At 34.1% G+C, this 16,564-nt stretch overlaps 1 pseudogene; it reads left to right on the top strand.

Annotated features, from left to right (window-relative positions):
• LOC149221166 (serine/threonine-protein kinase AFC2-like) overlaps positions 1–10,362 on the top strand; it is a 77,857-nt pseudogene extending 67,495 nt beyond the window's left edge.
• The last annotated feature ends 6,202 nt before the right edge of the window (positions 10,363–16,564 follow it).

The following is a 16,564-nucleotide window of genomic DNA, read 5'->3' on the forward strand; positions in this document are numbered from 1 at the left end:
TGGAGAAAGGTCATCTTTACATATAACTTCTCAAGATGAAAATCGTTTTCTGCTACTAGACTTAAAATAGTTCTGATTGAAGTCATTTTAACAACAAGAGAAAATATTTCATCAAATTCTATACCTTTCTTTTGTTCAAACCCATTCACCATAAGTCTAGCTTTATACCTTTTTCTACCTCCACCTTCTTCCTTCAACCAGTAAACCCATTTATTCTACAATGTTATTTTACCTGTAGGCAGTCTAACTAAGTCCCAAGTCTGGTTATGTACCAAGGATTCCATCTCTTCTTTCATGGCTAGCTCCCACTTCTTCCTGGTTTCTACCTGCATTACTTCTTCATAACATTCTATTTCACCAGAATCAATCAACAATACATAATATAACGAAGGAGAGTATCATTCAGGGAGTCTACTTATCCTGGTAGATTTTCTAACACCACTTTCAGGTGTTTGAGGTGCATGTTGTTGTTGTTGTGTGTGTTGATCATTATGATTTTCAAACACCTTTACTTTTCCTGTGATCTCATCAAGCACTTTGTATTTTTTGCTTTCTTTTTCCTGTCCCTTTTCTTGCATCTGATGCTTATACAAGACCCTTTCATTGAATATGGAATCTCCACTCCTAATGATTTTGTGATTGTAGAGCCCCCAAAATTTATTCAAAATATCATCCACTTTCACCTTTATCACCACCATTTCACTCACATGTCTCAACTCCATGACCATATAACCTTTCGTTAGCCTCCATTTTTATAATTATATGGGTTACCTTTGTGTTTTCCAAAAGCTAATGATTTCTAGTATTTTAAGTGAATTTATGGTTAAAACTTAGAAAAATGACATATACTTGCTAATACTTAAAAGTGGCTTGTGTTTCATGACATGTGTAGGTCATTTGAAAGCTTCCAAGGCACCCTTATGTGGCCTCCAATGCTCAAATTCGAATTCCCTTCAAGATATGGAAGAAGGTTTGGATAAAGGTCAAAGAGGATATGTGTCTTATCATTATCTATTTGAGTTGTAACTCTATGAGATTTTCTAGGGATCTAGGGAGAGAATAATGGACCTCCATTAATGAGGTAGCTTCTTATGTTTTTGTATAAATAGGAGAGCCTTCTCCTTTCAAAGGCATGTGTAAAGTTGGAGATACTCGGGTGGAAATTTAAGATTACTTATGTTTTGAATGGAATTTAGATTTAGCACCATGCTCATGAGTGATGTTCACCTTGATTGGTAATACTTGCACTGGGAGCCTCTCAACTTGCCATCTCTCATGCTTTTGGATTGGCCACCTATAATGTGTGAGATTTATTGTTTTTCATAGATTGAGATTTATTGCTTTCATAGATTAAGATTTATCGCTTTCATATATTTTCCTGTGTGAGAGGTTAAGAGTGATTGTTTTTATTTGCTTTCCTACCTAGAGGATAAGAGCGATTATTTTTATTTTCTTTCTTATCTAGAAGTTAAAAAAAATTGTTTTTATTTGCTTTCATATCTTTTCCTGTGTGAGATGTTAAGAATGATTGTTTTTTATTTCATTTCATGTCATGGGGTTTTGATTATTCATTTCATAGGATCCTGATTTGATAATGCACACATGATCCCTTAGAGTAGATTGGATTTCATGTAATTGTACTATAATTGTACTATAATTTCTTTTGAATTGAGTGTTGAATTAGAATAGGTGAATTTCGTTTGTCATCATTTGGTTATGTAGTTAGATTGATCTAAATTGAAAGTTAATTTCTAGCATATACAGTGCACGCACACTTCGCAAGTTTTACGAAACCCTCGGGTTGACAATTAAATGATAGGTAATTAATTTGCCTCAACATTTTGGCACCGATGTCGGGGAAGTGTGCATAGGAACTAGATTTTAGTCTAGAGTTCATTCTTCAAGAAAAAATTAGATGCATGATTAAAGCATGTAGATGCATAAATCATTTAGCTGCATATCATTTTTATAAAAAAATATTAAAAAAAAAATCAATACTAACCATTTATGGACAAAGGATCTAGAATGCAGATCAAACATTCTTTGGAGCACAAGGACTACATTGAGGAATGCTATCGAAACGTGATTGCGCCACGACATTCATCCGTTCTTCAAGAGATATTTGCGGCAAATCTAAAGGTTAAAACAATTTTTCATGTCCTCATGCACAATCAAGTACATTTCACAAATTTGGATATGAACATTTTAGAAAGTTTAATCTGTAAATGGCTCCACCGGAAACATTCATATACTTATAAAAAAAAAACAAAAAAACAAAAAAATATATATATATATATATATATATATATATATATATATATATATATATATATATATATATATATATATATTATATAGTATATATATATATAAAATCAAGTTGATTGCATTTTTAAAAATTCTTGATTGCATTTTTTTTAAGGTTCTTGATTGCATTTTTAAAGCTTTTAGGCTTTAAAATTTTTAGATTTTATTTATTTTTCTTACATTCTCACTAACCTCACAAAAATATTTTCAACAAAAAATCATTTTTTTTTCAATTAAAAAAAATCATGTTAAATTTTATTTTTTATGTTTTTAATAAGGAAAATGTAAGTTTGAAATTAATAAAAAAAAACAGTTCTCTTTTCACTATCTTCATTTCTTTACTATCTTCATTTTCCAAGGGAATTGACAAATTAATAGCTGGCTCTTGTGCGACCTGCAAAAAAATAAATTCAATTGCATTAGCTTAAAAATCAAAATCCAAAATTCATCATTTAAAAAAAGAAATAAAATTAGATCTTGCTTTAAATCGCTGCATACTTGGCTAATCATCTATAGCTCAACTTCTTCCTGCAATTCAATATGCATTTGCACCAAATATTTGTTTTAAAAGCCGATCCCAATCTTTTACATAAAACAATAAACAATGCTCTTGTTATAGTTTTCTGGATTGTGGTTCAATTGATGTATCGTATGAGGCAAATTTGATGAACCATTGTTGTTGTTGTGAAGAAAGCGTTATATGAGGTTTCATATAGACTTCATGAAAATCCTCCCAAGTTCACATTCTTTGTGAAAATCAGCTTTGCTAATTGCAAACTTGATTTCTTGCTCCAGCTTTAGGACCTCTTCCCTTTGATGCCTTTGAGAATTCTCCCTTGTTTTAACATATTCATTCAACTCAACAACCCGTTTTCCTAACATTGTAACATGTCTCTCATGTTCTTCTAGTATCTTGCTCTTTTTATCTATCTCTCTCAAAAACTATGAAAATTGAGATTCTACTAAATGAATCAATGCTTCACTCGCATCTGGTGAAGCTTGAAATTTGGACAGTTTCAACTTAACATCTTCCAAATCCTCAATGTATTTATTCCCAATAGAGGCAGTTGAGCTTTGTGTTTCAGAGCAGCTTGAGATTGGCAATTTTCTGACAAAAGAAACAACCATTTTTTAATTCCAAGACCTAGCACTTACCTGAGCATTTTCCAAATATGTGTAGCAGTTTTCGACACGTCATTTTAAAACACGATTTATAGCCAAATGAAAGCACATTTCAAAAAACTAAAACATGAATTTTCTTCATAACGGGGTTAATTATATTACCCAGGAGCGATTTTCTCAAATTCGTAACCGTTTGAGATATTTTTCAGGTTTCTTTGCAGCCTTATCTGCCAGGTTGCGTGAGAAAAACAGTTTTTAATTAAATGCAAATCCGGTTTTGGATGTTATGGTGGTTTGAAAAATCAGAGTTTTGATTTACTGACACCTAAATCCATGGATTCACTGCCACAGAAGAAAAACGTGTAAAAAGGTGATCCAAGGACTTGGATTGTTGACAAGGCAGATCAGATTTCATCGATTACATATTGCATAACACATTTTCCCAGTGGCAATTATTCGACAGCCTGAGTTGCCTCTGATGCATGATCCCTTGAAATCAGAATGAGTATCCAACATGATATTCATTGCAATAACTTGATCTGCATAGGCATTTCATGCTTTCATATGAGCCCTTCATAATTTTTGCAGAGAACCAGATAAAGTAATTGTTTATCATGTGCATCATCCAACTATGCTTCCAGTTACTACTATGGGAACAAGAGAATTTGGCATGAAAGAAGTTTATGTGCCAACTGATCTTACATAAAATGATGACGTTCAAGCACTAAATGATAGTGAGCATTTAGTTTAGAAATATACGCAATATTCTTCAAAAGAGACAAATATTCCATGTGAAGGTATGGTTGTGATAAGGCCAACAAAACAAAGGGTTTGTGAGGGGTTGCAAGCTTTACAATATGACACAGTTGTCATTGGAAGCTATGGACGTGGCATGCTTGCAAGAACATTCCTTGGGAGCGTCAGCAATTTTCTGTACCACCATAGTCCCTGCCCAGTCATAGTGGTGAAGACGCAAAATCAAAAGGAAGAAGACATGGAAAAACAAAAAAAACAAGAAAATATTGGAGATGTCCACCAACGTGCCATTTGAAATACATTTCCAAAGAATCTGTGTGATGGTTTAATAGAAGGATCGACAAAAGAAGCTTCAATGATGGGTTCATGATCTAGGGCTGAAACCGCATTATGATCGCAAGTGCAAGGAGATCTTCAAAGGATGGAATTGCATATCGAACAACAAATCAAATACCAGAGATATTCTGAAAAGGCGTTGGCAGCCCTGGGAGTGTGACCTCCCTCACTTTGACCTCGAGCACTTCCTCTAGCATTTCAGGGATACCAGTATCAATAATTTTTTTATCACAACTTGTTAAGTTTTGATATTTTTATTTGTTTTCTATATTGTTCTAGGTGCCCCAAATCCAATTTTCCTTGATTTTGTGAATCGCTCAAAACAAATTACATGAAAAATGTGTTATTTTTGAAATCCCTAGCATGATTGAATTCCAAATCTCCACATGTATTTGAAAGTAAAAAGAACAAGAAGAGGGTTGTAAGAAATTATCAAAGACCACAATCACTCAAGGGTATAGGAATATGAGTGGCATATCTAGACATGATGTACATCTATATATATATATATATATATATATATATATATATATATATTAAAAACAAAATCATTTAAAAAGTTAATAAAAACAAATAAATAAACTAAATAAATGAAAATACAAAGCAAAACATTAAAAAAATAATAACAAAATCAAAACAATAAAAAAAAAACATATAAAATAAAACAATAATAAATAAATTACAAAAAATTGTTCTATTTGCTAAACTTTCTGGAAGAGGTATTGATCAATTTGAAGATTGGAATGGTTATTTTTTCATAACAAAATTGCATATCTATGTGTACTTAACTGTCTGTTCAAGATTTTAGCTACAGAAACTGCGCAACTCTGTAGCTGACCAACAATTCTGCAGCTGACCAACAATTCTGCAGCTGAAAAACAATTTTGTAGCTATGTATTTAACTCAATGATCTACTTGCCAACAATGCATTCTAATTAGAAAATCATGATCAAAATTTATTGGATCTGTCTAATGATTATGTCTTCAAGTATGATGGAGGAAACAAGAAGAACTGTAAGGGCGCTTTATCTGCAGGATCAATTCATGAATTTTTTATTAAGGATTGTTTTGCAAGAATCATCAAGCATTAGCAAATAGTATTTGCTTATCTTTATGAAATGCTATGATTCAAACATAAATTGAGGAAATTGTTTTCTTTTAGAAATTGTATTTATTATCGTGATTGTGAAATTGGACTAACCATTTGAAACGAAAACACGTCATGAACCTGTCAATTATGCAATTTTTTCGTATGTACCTAGAGAAATTGATCACTTCTCTTTGAACACACTTACGTTGTTGCAATGTTAGTGCCTTGTTTATTTTCAGGTTCCAGGGCAATCAGAGAATTGAAGGAAGCCAATTATACATGGTTGGTTTTCTACGACCAATTTCAAGAAATATAAACCAATTGAATCCATTTCTATCATCCATAAATGCCATCATTTTTCCTCTCCAAACTCACAAGCTACCCAAGCATTTTCGCTAAGCATTGCCATCACCATTTTCCTTGCAAAGAGTCGCATGTTTCCTTCACATTTTCCATAATTTCCATTCATTAACCCATTAAGAGAGAAATTCAGCTCGCTTACATGCTTATTTTTCCTTTTTCTTTCCATTCACTTGTTTACCCTCTTGTCATTTTCCCTTCCATAAAATAAACCTTGATCCACTGCAAAAATTTTCGTTCATAGTCCTTCCAAAATCATCATTTCATGCTCGTGTTAGATGATGGAGGATTCATTAAGGCCTCCCTTCTAACAAGTCTTGGCCTATCGACATCAGCACATTATCTAGGTTAAGGGCTAGATTCCTTATTAGTACCTTGAGGCTTGTATGCATCAATGACAAGTTCTCTCGCTAACAATCACGGGAATACATCAATGTCCCTTGATCGTTATATCTTGCAAGTGGCTTGACATAAGCTCATCTATTTGCACATTACAAGATGTACTTAGGTACCTTGGTACTCGTTGACATTAATGGCGAGTTTGCATCACATTGGTTAACGACATTCATCAATGTTTGGTAATCCAATGACTTCTCTTCATGCTCGACAACAACACATTCATTCGCATGGTTAGAATTGTACCATCGGGTTTGTAGCAGGTGAAGACTATATCATTTCAGCATTTTGCAACATATACGATAGATTTAATAGAAGAAATAAAGAATCCACTTTCACCACCTCATCCACCATTTATGCAAACAAGAAGCAGATAAAATTACACATTCTATTCCATGATCCAACAGCAACTACAACTTCTCTACATATGCTTTGTCCACTTCCTAGGTAAGTAAAGGTATGTTCTTTTCTAGATTTTAATCATAGAATTCCTTGAATACTGAAATTATAATTTTTGGAAAATACTTCACCATATTTCCTTTATCATTTGAAAAAAAATTGTAAAAACCTTTAGTTGGGGGGGGAGGGACATCCATTTATTATCACATCCATATCACTTCATTTCATCCTAACATACTTGTCCTAATCAATTATGATTGCATTATGGTTCAAAAGTTATGTGATTTGCAAATAAAGCCTAAATGATGAGCATATTATATGTTTGATTTAAAGATGCATTCTTAAATATGTTCAATGAATCTTGCTGCAACAAAAAGAAACAAGGTGTTGAAACACAAGAACCAATACCAATTAAAATTTGGTTTTTACACAAGAACCAACCAAACATGTTGCAATTCAATGTATGACAAGGAATACTTTGCAAAAAGAAATGAAATTGTCAAATTCAAAGTTTAAGGACATATGATATAAGCCAATCTCATTCAAAAGAAAATCATGATTAAACAATGCAGTAGATTGCATGAGGACATGCAATAATGTCAGTTGGGGGGTATGTAGAACCTCCAAAATGTATTCAAAATATAATCCACTTTCACCTTTATCGCCACCATTCACTCACATGTCGTAACTCCATGACCATATAACCTTTCATTAGCCTCCATTTTTATAATTATATGGGTTACCTTTGTGTTTTCCAAAATATAATGATTTCTAGTAGTTTAAGTGAATTTATGGTTAAAACTTAGAAAAATGACATATACTTGCTAATACTTAAAAATGGCTTGAGTTTCATGACATGTGTAGGTCATTTGGAAGCTTCCAAGGCACCCTTATGTGGCCTCCAATGCTCAAATTCGAATTCCCTTCAAGATATGGAATAATATTAGGATAAAGGTCAAAGACGATATGTGTCTCATCATTATCTATTTGAGTTGTAACTCTATAAGATTTTCTAGGGATCTAGGGAGAGAGTAATGGACCTCCATTAATGAGGTAGCTTCTTATGTTTTTGTATAAATAGGAGAACCTTATCGAGGGGTTTCCCTCTAGGGCAAAAAACCCTAAATTAAACATAACTTCTACCATCATATCATCTTCCTAATGAACGACCCAAATTGACTATGAAATTACAATATTTTACAAGGCAATTTTACATCTACTTTTAGCTTCAGGGGTGTTACTCGCGAACCCCTGCCAGCCGCAATACAATTCCCTCATAAAAATCGAGGGGTTTCCCTCTAGGGCCAAAAGCCCTAAATTAAACATAACTTCTACCATCATATCATCTTCCTAATGAACGACCCAAATTGACTATGAAATTACAATATTTTACAAGGCAATTTTATACATCTATTTTTAGCTTCAGGGGTGTTACCCGCGAATCCCTACCAGGGGAGGGCTCATAAAATCGTCGTCGCCCCTCCTGGATCCCCCTGACAGCGGCTAAACAAGAAGAATTTTTGACCCATTAGGAACTAGGGTCCAACACAGCGATACCTATGAATAAAGAAGATATTCAGGCTCCACACCCAACATATGTTTGTTTGACGAAAATATGAGACAGCGCGGGAAGATAATGTCATAGTGGGACATACCCCCTTGTCATATTCAGGTTGGTTTTAGTTTTAGGAATCCATCACAACCATTTTCCCCATAGATCTATGTTATAACACTCAGAGCATGGGGATTCCTCTTTCCCTTCAGATTGTTGTGAGATTTTTTCAATTTTCTTGTACATTCAAATTTAGGGTTTCATAATAATAAACATAGTTATGAGGAATAGTCGGAAGATAATGTCATCATGGGATGTACCCCCTTCTCGGATTCAAGTTGGTTTTAGTTTTCGAAATTCATCTATCCATTTTCCTCATAGATCTATGCTATAACACTCAGAGCACAGAGATTCCTCCCGACCTTCAAATTGTTGTGACATTTTTTTAATTTTCTTGTACATATAGATTTATGGTTTCATAATAATAAACATAGTTAGAGTTTTTGTATAAATGAATGTTTATGTGTAGGCCCAATAGTTGCAAGTATTTACTATGCAATATGTTGGGAACGGGAATAAAAACAAAGAAGGGGAAGTCAAATTCACTTTATCAGCAAGGGCAGAACCTTCCATTTCATCCTCAGATCATAGTTGGCCTTCATCTTCAACTATGAAATTTAAAGTAGGGATCTCCCACAATGCCTCCCCACCATGGTGTAGTGATGACAAGGATGGTCATTACATGTTTGTACTTGGAGAGAATTTGACACCTCAATGTCATAACAAATATTTCGCCTCACTATTATTTATTTGATCCCCAATGGTTTTTTCCTAAATGTTAGTATGGGATCTCAGCAAGCGTTTTTAGATTTATTGTTTGATACCACAACCTAGTTTACAAATAATCCATTTCCTTGATGTGTTTTGCTCATATGTCTTCTGCTCTATGCTCTATAGATAAAATAATCAGTAAAATGGGGCAAGGTAAGGATCTAGGAGACATTGTATGTTGGATTTTTCTTGTCATACATCATGTATTCGATCAATTTTATTTTAATGAGAGTATGGCCAATATTTGTAGGTACATTTGGGCAAGTTTTGGAGCGTTGGGAATGAAAATCAAAGGATCGCATAGCTATCAAAATAATTCATGGCTTAAAAAAGTACCAAGAGGTAACAATGATTCAAGTTGATTTCCTTCGTGAAGTTGCTAAATATGACAGAAATAACACATAATGTGAAGAAGTATTTGTTTTGATGTTTTACTTTGCATGCGTTATTTTTACATGTACAATTTAATAGATGGGCATGTTGGGCATGTGGCCTAACACCCATGGATAATTTTTTTATTCAAAATATACATGTAGTACTTGTAAATGGTTGTATGAGATGTATGACATCTCCCCATACAGTTGTGTGCGGATGAGGGAATGGTCTAACTATCAAAATCACACTTGCATCATCAGAATTTTGTAGCAACTTATATCTTCATTTTTATTTTTATTTTTCACAAAGATTGAGTTCTCTGCATTTCGTATTTGGTTGTTATTGTGTATTTTTAAGGTTGTGGATGGAGGTGAAAAGAAGTTTTAGAGAAGCTTGGGCCAAGCATACATGATTTCCTATGAAAAAATAAAATAAAAATTACCACCCATCTCCCATTGAATTTGTACGAGATGGTGGAAGGAAAATATCGAAGTCTATGGCATGTGTGTAGAAAATACTCACTTGAATCTTGACATATGCATTGGGAGGGTTGAAATATTTTGATTTTATATTAAATGTTTGTCTGCAACTCTACTTCATTGGTCATGTTAACTCCTAATTTATGAGATTGGATTGTCATGGGCCTTTTTAAGGGTACTAATAATTTCAATCCAAGGTTTCCTTATCCTAATGTTGTCAACTGTGTGTGGTAGATATGCATGAGTTGAAACTCGTTCACATAGACTTAAAGCCTGAAAATATACTTTTCGTTTCTTCAGACGATGTGAAGGTTCCAAATTGCAAGACAATTTTCCAGTGTTTTGTGCTTTGTGTTTAAGTGATTATGATTGGAATTGTATTGGTTGGCTTAACCTATCTATGTCAATGAGGGATACTTAATTTATAATATTGGTTTATATGATAGGAAGCAACAATTTTCCTACATCCCTCACGCAATAGACAGAGTTAGGGTTATATTTCTCTATTTTTCTTCTTTCCATAATTACTCCAACATTACTAGCAAGAACCCCCTAGTTCGTTAGGGTGATAGTATCCTGCCAAATTCTCAGCGTGCAATGGTCGAAAGGTTGATTCTAACACAATTTGGAAATCCCCTATTAGGAATTTAAAATAGTCAAGTTTGGTCTAATTTTTCTCGCCATATTTAGAATTTCTCCACCAATTAGAATCTCAAACAATCAAGTTTGGTTTAGGGTTTCGATCATATTTACAACTTCTCAACTAATTATTCTGCAAGACGATGGATCATTCCTAGAGTTAGAGTTTTAGTCATAATTGCAAATTTTGTCACGTATGTATGAGTGTTTGAGCAACATTTGACTTGGATGATAATGATGATTACTTGCTTTGTGTCCTTCATTCCTTTCAGTTGACCTCCTCCATTCATTCCATGAATTCCCATCCCTATAGGAAAAAGCAAATGCAACGCACTAAACATTGATCTTCATCTTTATCTTTATATTTTAAAGTTAGGCTTGATCTATGTATTAATATTGATATCAATAAGTTTGAAATAATTTTTTTTCTTTTATATCGTGTAATATACATTATATATAATTTTCATATTTTTTTGGGTAGTAGTTCTATGCAAAAGGAAGAGAGACATTATATTTTGTAAATGCTTATAGCATTGCAATATTATGCTCATATGTCTTCTGCTCTATGCTCTGCAAATAAAATAATCAGTAAAATGGGGCAAGATAAGGATCTAGGAAACATTGTGTGTTGGATTTTTCTTGTTATGGATCATGTATCCGATGAATTTTGTTTTGATGGGAGTATGGCCAATATTTGTAGGTACGTTTGGGAAAGTTTTGGAGCATTGGGACCGAAAATCAAAGGATCTTGTAGCTATCAAAATCATTTGTGGCTTAAAAATGTACCAAGAGGTAGTAATGATTGAAATTGATGTCATCATGAAGTTTCTAAATATGACAGAAATAGCACATAGTGTGAGGAAGTATCTGTTATGATTATTTACTATGCATGTGTTATTTTTACATGTGTAATTTAATACATGGGCATGTTTGGCATGTGACCCAACATTCCTGGATAATTTTTTGATTCAAAATATACATGTAGTACTTGTAAATGGTTGTCTGAGATGTATTCCATCTCCCCATCTCCCCAAATAGTTGTGTGTAGATGTGGGAATGGTTTTATTATCGGAATCACACTTGCATCATCAATATTTTGTAGCAACTTATATCTTCATTCTTTTTTTGTTTCACAAATGCTGAGTACTCTGCATTTCGTATTTGGTTGTTAGTGTCTATTTTTAAGGTTGTGGATGGATGTAAAAACAAGTTTTTGAGAAGCTTGGGTCAAGCTTATATGATTTCCTATAGAAAAATAATTACCACCCATTTCCCATTGAAATTGTACCGGATGTTGGAAGGAAACTATTAGAGTCTATGGCATGTGTGTAGAAAATACTCACTTGAATCTTGACATATGCATTGGGAGGGTTGAAACATATATTTTGAATTTTTTTAGGCCCCTATAATACTAGTGATTCCCCCATTACTATTATCATTGTATTCCTTATTGTTATTATTGTGCCCCTATTGTCTCCATATTGTTGTTAATATGCCCCATATAAACCCACTATTGTTATTTTTGTGCCCTTATGTTATTACTGTTATGTCGGCTTGATTATATTATGACCCCTTAAACTCCTATATATAGAAGGGAGGTTAAGTAATTTTTATCATCCAAGAATTGTTCATTTGTGGAATGTAAAGGAGGTTGCCCCCTCGAAGAGGCTGAATTCTAAGGCATTGATCTATCTTTTCTATCTTTTTGTGAGCTGGTTTCCTAACATTTGGTATCAAAGCTTTGGATTCTATGGTTTCGCTGCTCCAAACAGGTCATCATGGCATTTTCTCTATAAAAAAATTTCTGCGACGTTTCAGAAGCTACAAAAAAACCCATTTGAGCCGAAATCTTTCTAAACTTTGGGTCCGAATTTCAAAGATTGTCTCACTATATTTGTGGAGATATGATCTGAGAACGTTAGGGTTTTTGCAAACTCCCGAATTACATTCCAAACAAGTGACCTGCGGAAAAGCATCATAACTTTTGTTTTGAGCATCAGATTGAAATTTCGTAAGAAGTTTCAGAAACAGGATGGCCTGTAGTTTTCTGTATATCAGTTTTAGGTACTAAATTTGAAACAGTGACACGTGGCACATCGTACAAGTTTGCTCTACTGAACTATTTTATAATCAGGTCACCGTGGGAGATTTGGCATATCTCTTCCTTGGAGAATCCAATATTTATCATACTTGCAGGGTTACAAAGAGGACTCAAAAGGCTACTGCAGAACGAGATTTTAGATATTTGAGTTCCGCAGTTACAGAGATACAACAGATTTAATATCGAGCTCTTACAAAGTGAAAAAAAAGGTGTGTAGTTTTTTTAAATTTTGCATAAGATTGGTTTGAAAGATTAGTTTGAAGGAATTCAAAGGGAATAGTGAAGAATTATTAGCATTAATTAATTCCCCGAAGAAAGAAAATGGAAACACCTAGTAAGCAACCTGAAAGCTCTAGCATGACTTGTGAAGAAGAGGAAGAAATCCAACATGATTTATCAAAATTACAAGACCAAGTACAATAAATTTCACTCTCATTAAAGGTAAATGAAGCCAAGATGAATGGCGTGGAAGCTAATATGAATGGAATGCAAGTTAAGATGGAAGCTAAGATGGATGGCGCGGAAGCTAAGATGAATGGCATGGACAATAAGATGGAAGAATTGAAGATAAATTTGAATAAGTTGCTACAAGAAATGGTCACTAATGGTGAAAGGGTAGTAAAGGAAACTCATGATGAAAACAAAAGAAATTTTAATCATGATTTCATAGACTCTAATGTTGGATTGAAAACCCACCATGTTCCAAAAATCGATATGAGGAAGTTTGATGGCAAGTATCCCAGAACATGGATACTACAAATGGAGTAATTTTTCTATCTCCATAATGTGCAAAACACACAAAAGGTACGTATTGCAACTTTATATTTGGAACGAAATAAATGATAGCACATTATGAGGATACAAAAAGCAACGCCTTTTTTAACCAATTGATAAATCTCAAACAAAAGGGTTCAATGATGAAGCACATTGAGGACTCTCAAAAATTGAACATAAGGGTAAAAGATATTCCAAATGAGCATAAGATTGATGTGTTCATAGGGACTTTAAAGGGTAACATCCAACATGAGGTTCTCCTTTGGGAACCTGATTCATTGGAGAAGGCATTCAGGCTGGCAAGAAAAATGGAAAGCAAAATTATGAAAACCGAGAAGCCCACCACTCACAACTATAAAGATAGAAGTGTTGTTTCCCCTAGCCTTCCACAACCTACAAGGCTGACACCACAACAATTGGAAGAAAAAATAGCAAAAGGGCTTTGTTACAGTTGTGATAACAAATACACTGAAGGTCATAAGAGTGCTGAGAAGAAATTGTTCTACATAGATTGTGAAGAGGAGGAAGAAAATGAACAAGAAATGTCAAAAGAAGAGGATATACACCAGGAAAAAACTCTGGAGAAAGATGAAATGAATCCAACCATATCTTGTAATGCATTGGCTAGAATTACCACTCCTCAAACTATCAAGATAGAAGGACATATCAAGAAGAAAAATGTAATAGTGTTGATTGATTTAAGCAGTACCCATAATTTTATTCATTGTAAGATAGCCAAGGAATTGAATTGATTCCTATATCCAGCACGAGAGTGTCAATTGATGGTTGCAAGTGGAGGAATCATAAATTGCTTTGAAAAGTGCCATAATATCAAGCTATCCATGGGAGAATATGTATTGAATAACCCAATGCTTTCCATTGCAATGGATGGTGTTGATGTTGTACTAGGAGTCTAATGGCTACAATCCTTGGGTACAATAGCTTTTAATTTTCAAGAACTTTTCATGAAATTTTGTGCGTAAGGAAAAGAAGTTGAATTAAGGGGTATTGCAGGGAAACCGAGAAAGATAATTAGCTCTAACGGAAATTGAAATTGAAAAAGAGTGAAATTGAACGTATGGTTGCAGAAATGTTAGATGCTGGTATAATTCAACCTAGTCAAAGTTCTTTCTCTGCTCTAGTAGTATTGGTGCACAAGAATGATGGATCATGGCGCATGTGTCCGGATTATAGGGAGCTCAACAAACTCACTATTAAAGATAAATTTCCCATCCCTGTCATTGATGAATTATTAGATCAATTGCATGGATCAATTTACTTCACCAAGTTGGATCTTTGTTTAGGATATCATCAAATCATAATGAAGACTAAAGACATTCTGAAAACAACATTTAGAACTCATGAGGGTCATTATGAATTTTTGGTCATGCCTTTTAGCCTCACCAATGCACCTTCTACATTTCAAGGTTTAATGAATTCCATTTTCAAACCCTTCCTTAGAAAATTTGTGTTATTATTTTTTGATGATATATTAATCTACTAGCAAGTCTTGGAAGGATCATGTTGAACGTGTTGACAGAGTGCTCAAACTATTGGAGGAAAAACAATTATATGCAAAAAGCTCCAAATGTTTCTTTGGAGTACAATTAGATGTATTTTCCAATGTGGTCTTGGAAGGATCATGTTGAACGTGTGGACAGGGTGCTCAAACTATTGGAGGAAAAACAATTATATGCAAAAAGCTCCAAATGTTTCTTTGGAGTACAATTAGATGTGTTTTCCAATGTGGTCAAATTAAAGGTATTGTTTAGTATGTCATTAACCCACATGCTATGTCAGAGGTTCGTTGAGTGAAACCCCAATATGTGTGATGTTATAGCCTCATGTTTTAATAGAAGAGATTTAGAATTACAATGAGTGATTTATTCCAATATACTTTTTGATCCTTAACATCAGAGATATAAGGAATTATATTTGCCATTAAAAACACTTATTACAATGTAAATATTTACAATTTTTAATAGTAATCAACTTTATAAACATAAATGTTCATTAAAAATGTAATTGAAGTACAATTCATGTAGTAAAATAGGTCAAGTAAAAATAATAAAAACTCGTTAAAACTATGTTTAAAATATTTTTAACAGAAAAAATAGATAAATATATTTTTGTATTATCATGATCAAATTCTTAGTGATTACTGTTGATTAACCAGATAATCTAGTACGCGGCTCCTTGATATGCTATAAGCCTGAGACAACTCCCACAATCTTTCTAATGGTTGATCTCGTTCTCTTAGAGGAGTCTCCATTACTAGAGCTGCGACATGTGTCCCTCTATGCATCTCCATATCCCACACTTGCTGAGCCATATGGTGGGACTCCCATTTCAAACACATTGTTCTGTGCTGCATAATGAGCATTGTTGCCATTTGACTGCCCATTGTCAACTTGAGCTGCTCCACAGGAATTAATGCCCATACTCCCTGTGTCTTCGTATCCAACAAAGCTACCTGTGTTTCCATAAGGCATGGCTGGAGCACCCCACATACTTGAACCTGGAGTAGCTGTAGCACCATTGCCATATAATCCTCCATTCCCTGCAGTGTCTACTCCGTAGGCAACAGGACCTCCGTAGCTAGAAATATTGTTTACAAAACTAGCTGTGTTACCATAGCCATTACCAGTAATGGCAGGTCCATATCCTGCAGCAGTTCCATAACTGGAAACATTATACCCAGCAGGTCCATATGAAGAATAGCTACCTGTTTCTCCCACTGCAGCACTATAACCAGTGTTCATTGGAGGAAAATGGCCCGCTGAAGGAATTGGAGTAGAATTGAAGCCACGCGCATTGCTGAAACTAAAATTACCTCCTCTACCTACAGGAAAACGACCATGGCCACTAGAAAGTTCCTTGGGCACTGATCGTTTGACTTCAACCATCTTCAAAAGGGTGTTTGCACAACAATATCTACAGTATCTTCCGAGTCAAATGTGATGAAGCCAAACCCTCGAGATGATTGAGTTACGGGATCATACATCACAACTGCATGGGTGATTGTACCAAACTGGTTAAAATATTCC

This window comes from Pinus tabuliformis, chromosome Q, assembly GCF_031772625.1.
Source record: "Pinus tabuliformis cultivar Carrire ecotype Pingquan chromosome Q, CPIR1, whole genome shotgun sequence".
NCBI lineage: Eukaryota > Viridiplantae > Streptophyta > Pinopsida > Pinales > Pinaceae > Pinus > Pinus tabuliformis.